Source organism: Salvelinus sp. IW2-2015, linkage group LG19 (genome assembly GCF_002910315.2).
Source record: "Salvelinus sp. IW2-2015 linkage group LG19, ASM291031v2, whole genome shotgun sequence".
Taxonomy (NCBI): Eukaryota; Metazoa; Chordata; class Actinopteri; order Salmoniformes; family Salmonidae; genus Salvelinus; species Salvelinus sp. IW2-2015.
Window position 1 is genome coordinate 20,800,019 of NC_036859.1, and position 15,494 is coordinate 20,815,512.

Below are 15,494 nucleotides of genomic sequence, written 5' to 3' on the forward strand. Positions count from 1 at the left end.
TCAAGCTCTGTCAAATTGCCATAGATTCTCAAGTAGATTTAAGTCAAAACTGTAATTTGGCCACTCAGGAATATTCACTGTCTTCTTGGTAAGCAACTTCAGTGTAGATTTGGCCTTTTGTTTTAAGTTATTGTCCTGCTGAAAGGTGAATTAATCTCCCAGTGTCTGGTGGAAAGCAGACTGAACCATGTTTTCCTCTAGGATTTTGCCTGTGCTTAGCTCCATTCAGTTTATTTTTTATCCTGAAAAACTCCCCAGTCCTTAACGATTACAAGCATACCCATAACATGATGCAGACACCACTATACTTGAAAATATGGAGATTGGTACTCAGTAATATGTTGTATTGGATTTGCCCCAAACATAACACTTTGTATTCACATTGTATTCACATTTTTTGCAGTATTACTTTAGTGCCTTGTTGCAAACAGGATGCATGCTTAGGAATATGTTGTATTATGTATAGGCTTCTTTCTTTTCACTCTGTCAATTAGGTTAATATTGTGGAGTTACTACAATGTCATTGATCCATCCTCAGTTTTCTCCTATCACAGCAATTAAACTCTGTAACTGTTTTAAAGTCACCATTGGCCAAATTGTGAAATCCCTGAGCAGTATCCTTCCTCTCCAGCAACTGAGTTAAGAAGGATGCCTGTGTCTTTGTAGTGACTGGGTGTATTGATACACCATCCAAAGTGTAATTCATAATTTCACCATGCTCAAAGGGATATTCAATGTCTGCTTTTTCTATTTGATTTACCCATCTACCAATAGGTGACCTTCTTTGTGAGGCATTGAAAAACCTCCCTGGTCTTTGTGGTTGAATCTGTGTTTGAAATCCACTGCTCGATTGAGGGACTTTACAGATGTGTGGCGTACAGAGATGAGGAAGTCATTAAAAAACAATGTTGAACACCATTTTTGCACACAGAGGCCATGCAACTTATTATATGACTTCTTAAGCAGATTTTTACTCCTGAACCTATTTAGGCTTGCCATAACAAAATGGTTGTTTACTTATTGACCCAAGACATTTCAGCTTTTCATTTTTTATTAATTTGTAAAAAATGTCTCGAACATAATTCCACTTTGACATTATGGGGTATTGTGTTTAGGCCAGTGATAAAAAAAAGCTCAATTTGAAATTCAGGCTGTAACACAAGAAAATGTGGAAAAAGTCAAGGTGTGTGAATACTTTCTGAAGGCACTGTATAAAGTCATTCTACAGTGCTTTTGAATTCCCTTTTAGAAACACGTGTTTGGCCAGTCCTTGGTTTGAGGATCATGCAGTGAGCTATGCATGCCTTAATTTAGCTTAGCAAATGGTCTTATATTCCCATGCCCTAATCAGAGTCAACACAAATCTATTTTGTAACAACAATATCATGGAATAAAATATAATAAATTAGAAAATGCTAGTTTCTCAAATGAAAAAAGTTACAAGGGCATAAAGGCCTACCTGATATGATATGCGGCTGCTCGAATTCATTGACGATCAGATACTTCAGTTGGAACTGGTTCTGTTACACTACATTTTTACAGTTGATAGACAACATTAGCACTGTTCCAAACTTAGACTGTCTTCTTTTTTAACCATATCCTGTATAGATATCAAAACGTCTCTGGTGCTGCAGCATGCCCTCATTCGTTGTCATGCTCTGTTGTGGTATTAAAAAAAGATTCTGCTTGTCTCCAGTCATGTAAAACGACGTCGAAATGCATGAACTGATGCATGATTGCACTGCATGATTAATGCAGTGCTGCTATTATAATGGATATCTTTTCACGCCTACCCTTGTCCCTTGTCCACGCCTACCCTTGTCCACGGTGGTCTGCGAATCCACAACTTTGTGTCTACTTTGCCATGTAATACTTACAAAAACGTCATATCTAAGGCTCTGGTCTGTCCTAGGATTGAAGGTAAATGGTAGGCATGTTCTCTGCTATCCACTTTGTTTTAATTATTATTTTGGGTATAGGGGAGGGTCGGGTAAAAATATGTTTTACTGAAGGGAGGACCATCAATTTTCATTTCAGAGAGGTCCGGTTTTCTCCTGGTATCCCTCATTATAAATAACATACATGAAACCAAACCAGAGGACAATCTGCCCAAGACATCATGATACAAATCACTGTGATGACAGGACACATCGTAATTTGAGATGCATCTGTCGTGTAACTCTGACTTAGACCCATAAATCATCCACTGGTGTCAGGGGATTCAGCCTGAAGATGGTATTTCTTATTTGCAAATGTACCTGTGGTGACATGCAGGTACTAGGTTATTTGAAAGGCTTTAAAGTATGAGTTGAATGGTTGGAAATCAAGATAGCATGTCTACCTGCTCCAATGTCTAAGTTTTACTCAGGTAAGCAGGTATCGAAAATATATGTTTACCTGACATTATTATTGTCTAATCAGATACTGTACTGTACTAATGAGGACYTAATTTTTTGTCAGTTTTCATCATTTGTGTATAATTGATTGTTTGCCAATTTCTTGCCCGGTCCTGACAATATTGGATGCAGGCAGAATTCACAAAGTGAAATTTCGATGACTATGGTGCCATTTCTAGACCAAATGCAGTGATGGCACTGACAAATGCTCAACTGTAGGAATTATTCATGAAAAAATATGTTCTTTGTGCCCATAACAATCTCCTTTTGCTCATTACTCACAAATCCTTTCCCTAATATAATGTATCACTTTAATCAAATCTGAGGAAGCACTTATGACCTTAGCTGACCACTTTTAATATTTGTATTAGGTTTTTGTACTTCAAATCAGCAAATGATTGTGATTAGACCCTATCCTACCACACCTACTCCAGTTTGTTTGCTCCCATGGCCAGTTCGTTAGCAACTCTGTGATATGCTTTGACATCTTCATCTCAATGTTTTTAAAACTTAATGAATAGATTTGTCTCTAAGTCAGTCAAAGCTATTGCATGTTATGCCACAACTTCAATGCCTTGGTTGTCAATGCAGAGTACAATTTGTCCCAACTACTGCACTGTCATTTTGAGTATACAAGCATACCTATTCATGCTTGTACATGAACATATGATACTTCATTGTAATGTTATTCTTATGCAATTCTTACAGATGCTCTCCATGATATTGTTCCAATTTTGAACGTCTTCCAAGGAAAGATGGGATGCCCTTTAGAGTAGGCTATAGTTGCTGTCAGGAAATCTATTACATTTTCCGTGGGTATAATAGACTCTCAGTGGGGTTGCTTTGTCTCCTGTTTTGATTATTCACCATGTTCTTTTGAACAAAACGGATGCATTTTTGTTTACACCCATGACACATTGTCCAATTAGAATCTTCATGGCGTTGCATACAATATCTTCATGCATACGATATCTCCAATTAAGCGGACATTTATGCTCCTCAAAACATAATGATGATTTTTTTGATTGCAGCTCACCATTTAAATATGAATGTATACCACAGCATGATGTAGCCTATTCCAAACATCAATAACATTCAGTACACAATATATGCTATATGATGACTCAATGTGAATTAAGGAACAGGTTTGTACCATAGACTTATAGACACAACTTAGTTGTATGAAAGACGCTATACCATGGTCAGAGCCGTATATACTCTATATGATTCTGACCATGGTATTCTTTGTGTGCAGTCTTATTCAAGACCACTTCAACAACTTCATTCATTGCAATGAACCTACACACCGAGGGAATCATTCTCATTCCCCACCATTTCAATCCTAATCCTTCCTTCCTGTGTCCACCACAGACAACCTTGATTCCTCCTTCCACAGGACTCAGACCTGTATTCTGTATGCCGAGCTGTATCCCAGGTCCTTCCTGTGCATTGTAAATGATGGTGTTGGACCGAGCATTGAGATGGACCTGTGTGCTCAGATTACTGATGCCCCAACCAAGGCTGTTGGATCTTGACACCTTCCCTTCCCACTGACCTGCATGTCTTAGCTGCCATGGACGGGATCAGGAAGGCTTCGCCATCCACATTAAATTTGGATGAGCATGAATGACCAACCCCGTGGACACGCTCTAGTGATGCCTGCAAAAAAGTCCCTAGTCAAAAAATCCTATAGGATAAAAAATAATAATAATCTAATAGAATCATATCGGAGTCCAATAGGACTGGTTCCATTGGATTCTTGCACTGGAATCCTATAGGATCTTATAGTATAAAATCCTATAAGGTAGAATCCCATATGAGTCCAATAGGACTGGTTACAAAATCTGATAGGATTTTTCTATTGGGTTCTTGTATTGGATTCCTATAGGATAAAATCCTATATGATAGAATCCTATAGGACTCCAATAGGACTGGTTCTAAAATCTGACAGGATTTTTCTATTGGTCATACTGCAAATTGCAGCCCTGAATCACTCCCATATTGTGATGGTGTGTTGAAGAGGTTAATTAAGAACCTCAGGGAATTATCACTGGTGTGAGTAGGCAAAGATACATTGTAGAATAATAGTGAAGACATCAAAACTATGAAATAACACATATGGAATCATTTTAGTAACCAAAATATTGTTAAACAAATCTAAACATATTTTACAATCTTCAAAGTAGCCACCCTTTGCCTTGATGACAGCTTTGCACTCTTGGCATTCTCTCAACCAGCTTCATGAGGTAGTCACCTGGAATGCTTTTCCAACAGTCTTGAAGGAGCACTTGTTGGCTACTCATCCCAAACCATCTCAACTGGGTTGCGGTTGGGTGATTGTGAAGGCCAGGTCATCTGATGCAGCACTCCATCACTCATCTTCTTGGTCAAATAGCCTTACACAGCCTGGATGTGTGTTTTGGGTCATTGTCCTGTTGAAAAACAAATTATCGTCCCACTAAACACAAACCAGATGGGATGGTGTATCGCTGCAGAATGCTGTGATAGACATGCTGGTTAAGTGTGCCTTGAATTCTATATAAACACTGACAGTGTCACCAGCAAAGCACCCCCACACCATCACACCTCCTCCATGCTTCACRGTGGGAACCACGCATGCAGAGATCATCCGGTCACCTACAGTACTCTGCGTCTCACAAAGACACAGCGGTTGGAACCGAGTAGCGTTTGTGAGTTTATCAATCACTAGACAAAACAGTAAGAACAACTAGCCTCAAATGTGCTTGGTCACGAAAGTCAGAAAAGCAATAAAATTAATCGCTTACCTTTGATAATCTTCGGATGTTTGCACTCACGAGACTCCCAGTTACACAATAAATGTTATTTTTGTTCGATAAAGATTAGTTTTATAACCAAAAACCACCATTTGGTTTGCGCGTTATGTTCAGAAAACCACAGGCTCGTTCCGGTCCTGAAAGGCAGACGAAAATTCCAAAAAGTATCCGTAATGTTCGTAGAAACATGTCAAACGTTTTTTATAATCAATCCTCAGGCTGTTTTTAACATACATAATCGATAATATTTCAACCGGACAGTAACCTATTCAATACTAAAGAGAAAGAAAATGTCGAGCTACATCTCTCGCGAGCAGGAACTAATCAAAGGACACCTGACGCGTTTTGAAAAATCTCACTCATTTTTCAAAATAAAAGCTTGAAACTATGTCTAAAGCCTGGTCACAGCCTGAGGAAGCCAATGGAAAAGGAATCTGGTTACCCCTTTAAATGGAGGAGGGGCAGGCAATGGAACAGGGATTTTTCCAAATAAAAGGCACTTCCGGGTTGGATTTCCTCAGGTTTTCGCATGCAAAATCAGTTCTGTTATACTCACAGACAATAGTTTGACAGTTTTGGAAACTTTAGCGTGTTTTCTATCCTAATCTGTCAATTATATGCATATTATAGCATCTGGACCTGAAAAATAGTCCGTTTACCTGTTATTTTTATTTATTTTTTATTTTTATTTTTCCAAACATAAAAATTCTGCCCCCTAGCTGAAAGAAGTTAACTAATTTTAATTGAACCTTTATTTAACTAGGCAAGTCAGTTAAGAACAAATTAAAATTTTCAATGACGGCCTAGAAACAGTGGGATAACTGCCTGTTCAGGGGCAAAACGACAGATTTGTACCTTGTCAGCTGGGGGATTTGAACTTGCAACATTTACAGTTACTAGTCCAATGCTCTAACCACTAGGCTACCCTGCCACCCCAGACTGTTATTTCTCTTTCCTTATTTGAGTTGTTCTTGCCATAGTACGTACTTGGTCTTTTACCAAGTAGGGCTATCTTCTGTATACCACCCCTACCTTGTCACAACACAACTGATTGGCTCAAATGCATTAAGAAGGAAAGAAAATCCACAAATGTACTTTTAACAAGCCACACCTGTTAATTGAAATAGATTCCAGGTGAATACCTCATGAAGCTGGTTAAGAAAATGCCAAGAGTGTGCAAAGCTGTCATCAAGGCAAAGGGTGGCTACTTTGAAGAATCTGAAATATAAAATATATTTTGATTTGTTTAACACTTTTCTGGTTACTACATGATTCCATGTGTTATTTCATATGTTGATGTCTTTACTATTATTCTACAATGTAGAAAAACCCTTGAATGAGTAGGTGTGTCCAAACTTTTGACTGTGTATGTAGTACATTTTATGTTTAGGGTTTCAATATATCACAAACTGTTTACTGATTATGGATTTTGAGATTTCAAAACTGTGTTTTGACATTGGAATATTTATCAAAAGTTTTTGTGAATGGAAAGCAGCAACCTCATCATTTTCAACTAACAGTATGTTTTAGGAATATAAATGGAACTTTCAACATTAATTTCCAATCGTATTATTTTTATTTTATTTTGTACAACAAAAAATGTAACCTTTTATTTAACTAGGCAAGTCAGTTAAGAACAAATTCTTATTTACAATGACGGCCTACTCCAACCAAACCTGGACGATGCTGGGCCAATTGTGCGCCGCCCTATGGGAGTCCGGATGTGATACAGCCTAGATCTACTTAACTGGTAAAAAAACTGATGGGCCTCCTGAGTGGCGCTGAAGTCTAAGGCACTGCATCGCAGTGCTAGAGGTGTTACTACAGGCCCGGGTACATCCCCGGGCTGTACCACAACCGGCCGTGGCCGGAAGTCCCATAGGACGGCGCACAATTGGCCCAGCATCATCCGGGTAAGGGGAGGGTTTGGCCGGGGGGCTTTACTTGGCTCATCGCACTCTAGCGACTCATTGTGGCGGGCCGGGTGCCTCCAGGCTGACCCCGGTTGCCAGTTAAACAGTGTTTCCTCCGACACATTGGTGTGGTTGGCTTCCAGGTTAAAGCTGGCGGGTGTTACGGAGCACTGTTAGGCGGGTCATGTTTCGGAGGAAGCATGACTCCACCTTTGCCTCTCCCAAGCCCGTTGAGAAGTTGCAGCAATGAGACAAGATCGAAATTGGGGAGAAAAATGGGGGTACAATAAAATGACAAAAAAATGTGATGTGATTTATTTATTTTGATGATCTACCAGAAATCATGGAAACAGGTTTGACTTGCATATAATAAGGTGACAGTGACTCAAAAATGACTTACAAATGGCTAAAACTTCAGATGACAGGCAAAATGTGTCTAACAGCAGTTACTTAGTTAGCATAAAAACGAGTGCATAAAATACTGTACAATTATGAAAACATTGACAACTGTCAGGAAACATAGGGAAACAAATACTCTATTCACAGTTCTTGCCTTCACGCACAGTAAAGGATAAACCAGTGAGAATAATAATGTGTGAACCAGAATCCATGTGGTTTCCAGGTGGTTTTGGAGTTTTGTTAGTTTCAACAGTGCATACAACCTGATTTCCCCCTCATCAATGAGTGATTAATTGCCACTTGTCAAAACAACAGAGTTTTTGGTGCATATGCAGTTTATAAGGTGCTAATTTAAAAAAATACAAGTCATATGATTACTATTGTTTCACATGTATGTGTAGGTACACATGTTATGTTTAGGTTTTCAATATATCACAAACTGTTTATTGATTACTGATTTGGACACAGTGTTTTGAAAACAGTGTTTTGAAATTGGGCTATTTATCAAAAGTTCTTGTCAACAGGAAGCAGCGACAGCGTCATTTTCAACTTAAGTTTTAGGAACAAAAGTGGAACTTTCAACAGGATCGGACCCTTATTTTTCAATTTTCGCCAAAAATGACATACCCAAATCTAACTGCCTTTAGCTCAGGACCTGAAGCTAGGATATGCATATTCTTGATACCATTTGAAGGGAAACACTTTGAAGTTTGTGGAAATGTGAAATTAATGTAGGAGAATTTAACACATTAGATCTGGTAAAAGATAATACCAGATGTATTTGTTTCATCATCTTTGAAATGCAAGAGAAAGGCCAATATATGACTTAGGAATCTAGGCGCAATTTAGATTTTGGCCACTAGATGGCAGCAGTGCATGTGCAAAGTTTTAGACTGATCCAATGAACCATTGAATTTCTGTTCAAAATGTTGTTTCAAGACTGCCCAAATGTGCCTAATTGGTTTATTAATACATTTTCGAGTTCATAACTGTTCACTCTCCCCAACAATAGCATGGTATTATTTCACTGTAATAGCTACTGTAAATTGGACAGTGCAGTTAGATAAAAAATTATTTAAGCTTTCTGCCAATATCAGATATGTCTATGTCCTGGGAAATTTTATTTTTACTTACAACCTCATGCTAATCACATTAGCCTATGTTAGCTCAACAGTCCCATGGGAGGGACACCGCTCCTGTAGAGGTTTTAATTTCCATAGGTATTCAACTTAATTAGGTAAAAACTGCTGAATGAGTCCAAAAACATGATGACGTGATTTATTTATTTTGATGATCTACCAGAAATCATGGAAACGGGTTTGACTTGCCTATAATAAGGCACATACAGTATATTTAGCAATAACAACCAATCTAAACATTTCTCATCTGCTATAACAATACAGTGAGAAAAAAGAGATACAAATGGCTACAACTTAACGTAAACTCACCCCATTCCGTACAAATGTGTGCAACCGCGACAATCAAACGAGGCTGCAAAGAAAACTAATGGGACTGTAGCGACTGTGTTGACTTCAAAATCTAGGGTATGAACTACGTTTCTATTCAAGCGTTGATCAACATGGTAATGGCTCTATAGTATTGGAGAAAAGTTGAAAAAACGGACCCTCCTTTACATCGTGACGTGTCATGCCGTAACGTACCACACGCATAAAGCAACTATTTCTGTCTTACAATCTCTCTCCACCAGGTGTAGCACTTCTCTCATCGTTTAAAAACATGAAATGGACAGTGACGGGGGTAAGGGGGGATACCTAGTCATATTTTGCGTCGTCACTGCAAGCGATCACGACTCTCAAAAAAACTGTTTACTTCTGAAGATCACTTTAGCACCGTCCTAAAAACCCGATTCAAATTCGACACAAACCTTCAAATAGGTATGTAATGACACATTATATAAACTCTTTATAGTGTTTTATTTACATTTTAGAGGCGATAAGGTGATAAGTTGGACAGATCGAGTGAACAAAAGCAATTTTCCCACACAACATCTCTCCTTCTCACTATCACACATTAGTTTCGCTTCCCCACCCGACATTTTGAAAAAGACCCGACGGGGCTCATTGCCGTCTTGAATCATGCAGAAACGGGCAGCGTTTAGGTCATGTCATTTATTTTGTTGGCAAGGGGAGAAAGTGTGCTTTACAATGGTATTGACATTACAGTTGATCTGGAAGTATTACGTTGTTGGGGCGCTAAAATACGGTCAATTGTACGGACCAAGACGTTGTACAAAAGTGAGTGAGTTTACGTTAGCTAGCTAGTCAGTTAACAGCAAAATGTGGCTAACAGTAGTTTCTTAGCTAGCATGAAAACAAGTGCATAAAATGCTGCAACATGACAAAAATATGACTAAAACATAAGGAAACAAATACTGTACCCACAGTTCTTGCATTCACAGTGAAGGATAAAACAGTTAGAGGTGTTGAGCTCAACTTGGGAGTTTGTGCTAGATGTGATGTCATCAGTCACTCTTAAAGGGACAGGCTTTCTTACAGGTGAATAAAACAGAAATGAATATAGAACTGTTGTTTCCAATCAACGAAAATGTTGTAATTAATGTTATTCTATTGTACTGGAACTTATGACAAAACTATAATTTATTGGGTTAAATAAAGAAAAAAAGTTTGAATAAGTTTCTGATTGGGGTGACAAAATCCTACAAGATTTATCAAAAACCTACAGGACTGTGAGAATCTTGGTCCAATAGGATTAATTGTGATTCCCAATAGGAAAAATGTAGTCCAATATAATTCCAATATGATTCTGATACAGGTGACACAATATCCTATAGGACTGCGAGAATCCTATAGGATCACTTTTTATTTCCAATAGGAAAAAAGTAGTCCAATAGGATTTTGATAGAGGTGACACAAAATCCTATAGGATTGTGAGAATCCTATGAGATTCTATTGGGGAAAAAATGTACTGTCTGGAGAGCGGAGTCAGTGAAACATGAAAACTTGTTAAAGGGGCAATCTGCGATTGCTACATACGTTTTTGGACTATACACTGAGTGTACAAAACATTATGAATGTCTGCTCTTTCCATGACATAGACTGACCAGGTAAATCCAGTTGAAAGCTATGATCCCTTATTGATGTCACTTGTTAAATCCACTTCAAATCAGTGTAGATGAAGGGGAGGGAACTTTGTGTACGGAACTGCAACGCTGCTGGGTTTTTCCACATTAAACAGTTTCCCGTGTGTATCAAGAATGGTCCACCATGCAAAGGACATCCAGCCAACTTGACACAACTGTGGGAAGCATTGCAGTCAACATGGGCCAGCATCCTTGTGGAACGCTTTCGACACCTTGTAGAGTCCATGCCCCAATAAATTGAGGTTGTTCTGAGGGCAAAAGGGGAGAGGGGGTTGGATCTCAATATTAGAAAGGTGTTCTTAATGTTTTGTACAAAACATTAAGAACCCATTGATTCTTGAGGAATATAACTTAGAATGACTCATGAGCTTAGTTTCACTGTTGCAACCCATCAGAACCCAAAATCCATTGTTTGTAAACAATGTAATAAAAAAAAACTATATAGCCTCAAAAACATGGTTAAAACTATACACTCATGGATGGTCAGTCCTTACGTCCATAGTGCTGTCTATGAATTTGAGAGTGGCTCCATTTCTCCAGCCCCATCCCATAGCTGTTTACCAAAATCGTGGCAGGTGATGGCTTTGTTGTTGTTTGAACTGCAGATTGCCTCTTTAAGTGCAAACATGGATTGTTAGATCCAAGGTGAGCTAGTAATTGTAAATGTGGAAGTAGGCACTGTGACAACCTACAGAGATGAGTCAGCGACCTTCAAGCATTGAAGTTATGTAACTGTTTCTAATAAACCTGAAGGCTGCTGGGTATAGTAGGTGACATCAAAGAGAGAGAGCATCATCATTGTTCTCTGCCTTTGAAAACATTTCTTACTGACACCCACCTTCTCCCATTTTCTCATTTTATGTTTTGCAGTCTGGCAGCTGTTGTTAAAACTGAAAATAAAACTGAGGTGGCATCACACTAGTGCACTAATAGAAGCCTAATTATAGCCAAGGTCACTTTCTTTGTTTTGCTTATTTCAGACTCAGATATTTGTATATGGGGGTGACACATTTAATAAAATACTGCATAATAATTTAATTAAAACAGGCTAATAGATTGATGGAAAATCCTATCATATACTCTTCTGTTAATAAGAGACAGATGGGCAACTTTGTCTTCCAGTGCTTAACTCCACATCATCATTAGACACTGTAACTTTCAGCTCCTGCTCCAAAGAGAATTGTGTCAAGATCCACCTGTTCTAGAACGCTGTGAGCGCTGCCTGGCTCCCTAGTAGCTTTCAGTGAAGTATGCTATTGTCAATACAAGGAACCAACTAAACAACCAAAATCAATAAGAACAGATCAGCATGTCATTTTGTATCCCTTGCTGTCTCATTCCCAGTAGAGCTAACTGTTGTTTGACATTAGGAACTAGCCTACTAGAACGATGCTCTGCAGTTCCACTTTAAATCCATTCCATTAAGCAAAATTAAATATACAAAAATATTGGGAATTGTATGTTTCTATCAAGTGTTAGTTTCCCTGGCAACCATGCTATGCCACTAGCAAGCAACTTAAAACTGGGGAACAAGTAGAAATGTTGGTTAGATTTCACTTGCAACCTCAAAACGTTCAGAAGATTTCAATTGCAACCTAAAAACATTCAAAACCTCAAAACACATCATTTAATTTCACACTAAAATAGGAAGAAAAAAGTCATACGTAATCACATCCACTGGCAGCGTTTAGTCATGTTTGGCACTCAGCCTAGAGTCATAGTAAACATTGAAGGCAGAATGTTCCACAAGGAATGAATAGGCTAATCATCATCACCAAAATAAATCCACAGAAGATGCCTCTTGAATAAGTTAAATCACATATCTACATAATACTCCAGTCACATCATAAAAATAAGGAAACCACATCTGGAAATGAAATATCTGGAAAATGTTTATCCGGAATAACATGCAAAGTCTACTTAATTGAAAGCACACTGATGCATTTTACTTGCACATGTCAATGAAACAATATTGTATAGCTCTCCTCTTGTCTTGTAGCAGATTTCCTACAGCCAAGTAATACATTTTTTCATTCACTTCCTTGGCTCTGTATAGCAGTAGGATTAGTTCCTTTTTTCATCACATATACAGTCAGGTCCAAAATGATTGTCACCCTTGATAAAGACGAGCAAAAAAGAACTGTATTGTATGCCCAATTATTTTGAAAATGATGTGCTTTTATGCTAGGCAACCTGATAAAATTCACATAGAAATTTGAGTTTTAGATCTCTCATATCTCATTGAAAGCAAATCTAAGAATCTGTTCTATGTAGGTTATTTCTATGCTTCCCGTTTTTAAGTTTTGTTTTTGCTTCTTTTACTTTCGGTTTTGTACACCAGCTTCAAACAGCTGAAAATACAATATGTTTGGTTATGGATAATATATTTCACAGCGGTTTAGATGCTACAATGATTCTCTACATTATACTTGCTTGTTTTTTCACAAACTGAAATTAGGTGAACTATTCACATTTTAACAACCGGGAAATGGCGGAGCGATTTTTGCATAGTGCATCTTTAACAAGTAATACATGTTTTTCTGAAAAAGATAAGAATACAAATTATTGGCACCCTTGATAAAGACAAGCAAAAACAGACTGTTTAAAATAAATAATACAAATACTGAGCTATATTGTATGCAAAACAAAACTGAAAATTATATATTTTTAAACTAAAACAATGAAAAAAAATGAGGAAATGAGATCAAGTAATAAATGTTTTTTTCAAAAAGATAGTCAAAATAGCCCCATAACATCAAAGATCCACCACCATATTTTACAGTAGGTATGGGGTTCTTTTCTATATATGATTCCTCTTTTTTACGCCAAACCCGCCAGTAGTGTGGCCAAAGAGCTCTATTTTCCTGTCATCTGACCATAGCCCTGGTTCCAATCAAAGCGTCAATGCCATTTAGCAAACTCCAGGACTTTACATTTGTTGAATGACATGAAAATAGAGCTCTTTGACCACGCACATCAGTGGTGGGGTTGGCATCGAAATTAGGAATCATGCAGAAAATAACCCCATACCTATTCTAAAATGTTGTGGTGGTGGATCTTTGATGTTATGGGGCTGTTTTGCTTCTACTGGTTGTGGGGCCCTTGCTGAGGTCAAGAGCATCATGACCTTTACCCAGTACCAGAAAATGTTATCCAAAAACCTGGTTGCATCTGCCAGGAGGCTAAAATTTGGCTATAAGTGGATCTTCCAGCAAGACAATGACCCTGCGGTTTGAACTGAAGAGGGCACAGGCGAAGGATATCAATGATCTGAAAGGATTCTTTATGGAGGAATGGTCTAATATCCTCCCAATGCATTCTCTAATCTCATAAAGCATTATAGAAAAAGGCTCAGTGCCATTATCCTCGTAAGGTGAGGTATTGAAAGGTATTGAAAACATGGGTGCCAATCATTTTGACCCCTATCTTTTTGAGAAAAACATTTATTACTTGTTAAACAAAATCTCTTATTTTTTTTCATTGTTTTAGTGTAAAAATATATCATTTTCAGTTTTTTTTTTGCATACAATATAGCTTACTATTTAAACTCAGCAAAAAAAGAAACGTCCCTTTTTCAGGACCCTGTCTTTGAAAGATAATTTGTAAAAATCCAAATAACTTCACAGATCTTCATTGTAAAGGGTTTAAACACTGTTTCCCATGCTCCAATGAAGCATTAACAATTAATGAATATGCACCTGTGGAACGGTTGTTAAGACACTAACAGCTTAAAGACGGTAGGCAATTAAGGTCACAGTTATGAAAACTTAGGACACTAAAGAGGCCTTTCTACTGACTCTGAAAAACACCAAAAGAAAGATGCCCAGGGTCCCTGCTCATCTGCGTGAACGTGCCTTAGGCATGCTGCAAGGAGGCATGCAGATGTGGCCAGGGCAATAAATTGCAATGTCCGTACTGTGAGACGCCTACGACAGCGCTACAGGGAGACAGGACGGATAGCTGATCGTCCTCGCAGTGGCAGACCACGTGTAACAAGGATCGGTACATCCGAACATCACACCTGCAGGACAGGTACAGGATGGCAACAGCAACTGCCTGAGTTACACCAGAAACACACAATCCCTCCATCAGTGCTCAGACTGTCCACAATAGGCTGAGAGAGGCTGGACTGAGGGCTTGTAGGCCTGTTGTAAGGCAGGTCCTCACCTATGGGCACAAACCCACCGTCGCTGGACCAGACAGGACTGGCAAAAAGTGCTCTTCTCTGATGAGTCGCGGTTTTGTCTCACCAGGGGTGATAGTCGGATTCGCATTTACCGTGGAAGGAATGAACATTACACCGAGGCCTGTACTCCGGAATGGGATTAATTTGGAGATGGAGGGTCCGTCATGGTCTGGGGCGGTGTGTCACAGGATCATCGGACTGAGCTTGTTGTCATTGCAGGCAATCTCAACGCTGTACGTTACAGGGAAGACATCCTCCTCCCTCGTGGTACCCTTCCTGCATCATCCTGACATGACCCTCCAGCATGACAATGCCACCAGCCATACTGCTCGTTCTGTGCGTGATTTCCTGCAAGACAGGAATGTCAGTGTTCTGCTATGGCCAGAGAAGAGCCCGTATCTCAATCCTATTGAGCACATCTGGGACCTGTTGGATCAGAGAGTGAGGGCTAGGGCCATTCCCCCCCAGAAATGTCCAGGAACTTGCAGGTGCCTTTGTGGAAGAGTGGGGTAACATCTCACAACAAGAACTGGCAAATCTGGTGCAGTCCATGTTGAGGAGATGCACTGCAGTACTTAATGCAGCTGGTGGCCACACCAGATACTGACTGTTACTTTTGATTTCCCCCCCCCCCCCCTTTGTTCAGGGACACATTACACCATTTATGTTGTTCACATGTCTGTG